Source organism: Meleagris gallopavo, chromosome 1 (genome assembly GCF_000146605.3).
Source record: "Meleagris gallopavo isolate NT-WF06-2002-E0010 breed Aviagen turkey brand Nicholas breeding stock chromosome 1, Turkey_5.1, whole genome shotgun sequence".
Taxonomy (NCBI): Eukaryota; Metazoa; Chordata; class Aves; order Galliformes; family Phasianidae; genus Meleagris; species Meleagris gallopavo.
The window spans coordinates 101,477,822-101,483,285 of record NC_015011.2 but is presented as its reverse complement, the minus strand read 5'-3'; positions in this window follow the sequence as shown (position 1 = coordinate 101,483,285).

Below are 5,464 nucleotides of genomic sequence, written 5' to 3'. Positions count from 1 at the left end.
TTCACACGCATGTTCTTGAAGATCCATTCCACTTTGGTACCTGCAGAATTAGGCTAAAAGGTGGCTCCCTGAGTGTAGCTCACTTACTCATGGCTATTTTGGAGGGAGGCAGCTCATCTACTGATTCTGTTCATCCCTTGGTTCTGTTCATTCCATCTGCTGGCCTTGCTTATTTGTGTGTTCTTGGATGAGTCATGCTGAGGAAGAATTTATGCTTAGAAATGTGTTGCAGAAGGGCAGAATTACTGAGCATCCTGCTAAAAATAAATAGCTTCCTAATAAAGATATGACTGTCTTTGTGAAGCTTCCTATGAAAGCCCCTTTATGCTCCATTTTTCAGTCATTTTAGGTGAATCCATTTATAGTTTTTTTTTCATGAGACATTACTATTACACGTGCCCAGATATTTATTGTTAGAAGATTATAGGAAAGCATACTTTTGTTTCGATGAACAGTGCTGAAAACTTCTAAGGCTTTCAAAGGTACATGCTGGCCCCATTTCAGCCTGCTTGAGAAAATATCTAGATCTCAGTTAAATGAGAGATGAAATGTAGAGCTGGCAGCACTTGCCTGATTTATACATTTGACTTTGGTCAAGGCTACCTACTTTTTTTCAGTTGGAGTCTGATTTATTCAGATTTCCTTTGTGAATAGACAACCACAAACTAAATTGAAGCCATCTTTGAACTGTAAGTTCTCTTCTTTCTAGGGCTGGCGTGAAGGCCCCTGCTTTGGAGTAGAATGGGCAGTGTAGTAGTTTGTCCTGCTCATGTGTACAGCCTTAGGCAGGCTTTGTTATAGTCTCTATGGACAGTGTTCCCAGCATTTGCTATGCTGGGAATGCAGGCAGTGACTAACTCATTTCAATGTTTTTTTAGCATGGATTTCAGACCTTATAGTACAAAATAGCAACATGGAGCACATTTTAAGAAATGCCATACTGAGTCAGATCAGTGTTCTTCTAGTTTACTGTTTGCTTCCTCTTGAGGCAAGAGGAGATCCAATTTAGGAATGTATGTGAGCATATATACTACTTTTTTTTTGCAGCGCATCTCACACTTGTGCAGTGTGAATTGTGCTTTAGAAGGGTTCCCCAAAGAAGTGGTCATGGCACTGAGCTTGCCTGAATTCAAGAAGATTCTGGACAATGCACTCAGTTATATGGTCTGATTTTTGGGTGATGCTGCATGGAGCATAGAGTTGGACTTGATGATTTTTGTCAATCACTTCCAACTTGTCATGTTCTACGATTCTGTGAGAGGTTGATGCACTGAGATTCTCTGTGGCTTTATCATTCTTGTGTGGCTCTTTAGCTGACAAGCTGGCATAGCATTTGATAGTTGACACAAATCTTTAAATCTTTGGTAAGGCTTTAAAATTTCAAAGGTAGTAGGAACTTCTTGGATTAGTAAGACTAGTTATCTGGTTGTAAGATCCCACAGCAGCCTGAAATTCCTCCCTTTGAGTTTTGCCTTAGAAAGTGATTTCTCTCCCTCATAGAACCATCTGCATAATCTGTATGAGAACCCTAATGGAGAATTTCCTTATAATCACGATAAAAAAAAATATTAACTTTCAGCCTATTGTACAATCAATGAATGTGCAGATGTTATCGTTATGAAACATACCAGAAAGTTGAGCTACACAGTTACTATACCCAAACAGAATAGATAGAATGCTTACCTGCATCCTAGGCTCACTACAAAACTCCAGAGGAGAGGATGTCCAGAAGAGATCCTTCCCTACTGGTAGTCAGCTCTTAAAAGTGTCTAGGAGAGGTGCAGCCAGGCTCCACCCCTTCCAGCAGCACAGGGGAATTGCCTTCACCTGTGCTCCCGTGGCTGACTCTTTGCTTGCCTCAGGTGATCAATCAGAGGTTCAGGCTGTGATTGAGCAGTTCCCATACAGCCTATGCTTATTGTTGTCAGTTTAGACAGTTTTGTCCTTAGGTTGCCATAAAGGACTGTTTTTTCACTGTAGTGTTTATTCACCAGTTTAATTTGTATAAAGACAATAACTGCCCTTTTAACTGTCATGTTAATACACTGGACAAGCCCAACTCTTCTAGTATGCTTTAGTAAGGCAGATTTTATGAGATAACTCATCATCCTAGCCACCTTTGTTGTGTGTGTTACTTCTGAGATTTTCTTAAGGATTTTGTCTAAAAGTTCAATTAGTGTTGGACCTTTTCTTGTCTTAAATAATCCAAAATAAACTGTTATGGGGATAAAATAATACATGACATAACTGTTTATATTTGAAAGGATATCGCAGACAATCACTCTTCCTCTTTCCCTCCTGAGTTACATCTCAAAATAACCACTGTATATTGCAGTGCCTAATAAACAGTGAAAAGAAGCAGAAATATATTTAGGAGATGGATCTCTCTGTTTCTTTTTTGCTTGGTAAATATCATAGTCTGAAAGCACAGGAGGAAACATAGTTTTACTCTGGAAACCATCCAGACAGATTGTGATGTAAACAAGTGAGAGATTGAGAAAAGGGAAGTAAATACCATCAGCTTTTCCTCTCTCTCCTTCTTGCTTTCAGCACTTACACCCCTTTCTGGGAAGACAAAAATTGACAGGACCACGTTTCCTCTATTTTATTTTTTGTGTGTGTGTCTTTATGTGTGTGAGTGCATTTGTCTGTTGTAGTTGTTTTCCTCCACTTCTTATGTTTTCAGCTGCCTACGTGTCCACAAGTCTGCAATATCTATATTGAGAAAATACCTTCTCAGTAAAAGCGGCCTAGCTGTTTGCAACTCAGTAGGAGTTGAAAGTTCATGTATGAAGGAGCAGCTCCAAAAGTAATGCCTCCTATTTTGTTATGTTGGCCCAGAACATCAGAGGCAGATGGTGGTGGTATGGCAGTAGAGGATAAACTATCCACACCAATATTCCATTAATGTTGTTGCTGTGAGACAGATGGTGGCAGCAGAGAGGCAGTTTGACAAAATGGCATCTGACATAGAAGTTAATATAAAGCAAAGGTGTGTCATTGAATTCCTCCATGAAAAATAAAAAAAATACTCATTGATATTCATAGTAATTTCCTGAATGTTGATGGAGACCAAACAGTGAATGTAAGCACAGTGAGGTAGTGGGTTGTGTATTTCAGCGGTGGTGACAGCACCAGTGACAGCAACAATCTTCTCTGATGCAGTTTTTGATGAGAGCAGCATAGACCCTGTTGTTCAATGCTAGTGAAAATGTATAGGTAGTGGTGGTGATTGTGTTGAAAAACAGTGTTTTCTATCTTAGAATTTGCTTTATCAAATGTTATCATGCTCTTTGTACCTGTCACAATTTCCATGGAAATATATAGGAGGCAGTACTTTTGGAGTGAACTAGTATTTTTGTGTTAATGGAGTGTAGACACATTATTTCTTGATATTGTTTTCCCTTGGTTCCTTAACTTGTATATATTGGCTTCAGTGTACTGAGATAGGATTTCTGCCTCTCATCGAAATATAAGTGAAGAAAATTGTTTTAAATGTCAATTTTAGTCTGGTTTATACCAAATATTGTCTCAAATATGAATAACATTCACTTTTTCAGATTTTAATTTGCTTCATAGTAAACTCTGCAAAATAATATTGAAAGTGCTTGAATGTTTTTAGGTGTTGTTGGGTTTTGGTTTCTTAGGGTAGCTTAACTCTTTTACTTAAAGAATATAAACTTATAATACTAGAATAAGACTGTAAAGAAAAATAGCCCTACATATTTTAAATGTCTCAGAACTATTAATGGTTTTTCTTTTCTGGAATCATAATTCATCCATGACCTATATAGATACTGCCAAAAATTCTGGAAACATTCTCGTATGCTGTTTAAAGCCTTTTTATATTCCTTTAAGATCCAGATATACGTCGGTCACTCTGAAAGTAATGCCTTCTATTTATTTTGATGGAAACTACAATAGATAAAAAGAGCACAATAACACTACTTGATAAAGCAAATTCTCAGTTAGAAAACACTATTTTTGAACATAGTCACTGCCATTAACCTATCTGCACAGATGAGCTCATAGAGATGCTCTTTATTTCATGGTGTGACAGCTATGCATGGCCATTCGTAGTGTGGCTTATCTTTCATGTCACTGTTACTAATGCTGAAATGCACTGCCCAACTGCCTCACTGAACTCTTCACTGTCTGGTCTCCATCAATGTTCAGTAAGTGTTGATGAATGGATCAGTGGATGCCATTTTTTCCACCTAGAAGAATTCAATTGGCCATTGACAAATACCTCCAAATTCTTTTCTTCCATGCAGCTTTCAAATGGAATGTGATGGAAGACTGGCAGGAAGGTTCAATCTCTGTGTGCCTCTCATGGGCTAATGTAATAAAGCTAATGTAATAAAGCAGGATGCATTACTTTTAGAGCAGCATTCATATCTCAAAACATGAAGTAAAGAATCAAGTGATTAAGCGCTTGGTCCTGCTCTTTGGCCACAACCCCAAGCAATGCTACAGGTGTGGGGCAGATTGGCTGTAAGACTGCGTAGAAGAAATGAACCTAGGGGTGTTGGCAAATGCTCAACTGAACATGAGCCAACGGCATCCTGACTTGTATCGAAAATAGTGTTGCCAGGAGGAGCAAAGAAATGATCATCTCTCTGTACTCAGCCCTGGTGAGGCTGCACCTTGTGTACTGTGTTCACTTTTGGTCTCCTCACTACAAGAAAGACATTGAGGCCCTGGAGCGTGTTCAGAGAAGATCAATGAAGCTGGTGAAGGGTCTGGAGCACAAGTCTTATGAGGAGCGGCTGAGGGAGCTGGGATTGTTTAGTCTGGAGAATAGGAGGCTCAGGGGAGACCTTATTGCTCTCTATAACTACCTGAAGGGAGGTTGTAGTTGTAGTAGTCATGTAGTCAACCTCTTCTTCTGTGCAATTAGCAATAAGACAAGGAGGAATGGCCTCAATTTGTGCCAGGGGAGATTCAGGGTGGACATTAGGAAAAGAACTTCTCTGATAGAGTGTTCAGGCACTGGAATGGGCTCCCAGGAAGGTGTGGAGTCACTATCTCTGGAGATGTTCAAGAAACGTGTAGATGTTGTACTGAGGGACATAGTTTAATGGCATATTGGTGACAGGTAGACGGCTGGACTGGATGATCTCAGAGGTCTTTTTCAACCTTGGTGATTCTATGATTCTATGATTCTGTGATTCTATGATTCTGTTTAGCTACAATGAGAGTATCCTATGTAAATATGAAACTTAAAATAACTGTGTCCAGTTCTGGTCTCCCCAGTACAAAAAAGACAGGGATCTCTTGGAAAGAGTCCAGCGGAGGGCCACAAAGATGGTGAAGGGCCTGGAGCATCTCCCCTATGAAGAAAGGCTAAGTGAACTGGGTCTGTTTAGCCTTGAGAAAAGACGACTGAGAGGGGACCTGATCCAGGTTTATAAATATCTGAGGTGTGGCGGCCATAGCGGTGAGGCCAGTCTCTTTTCAGTGG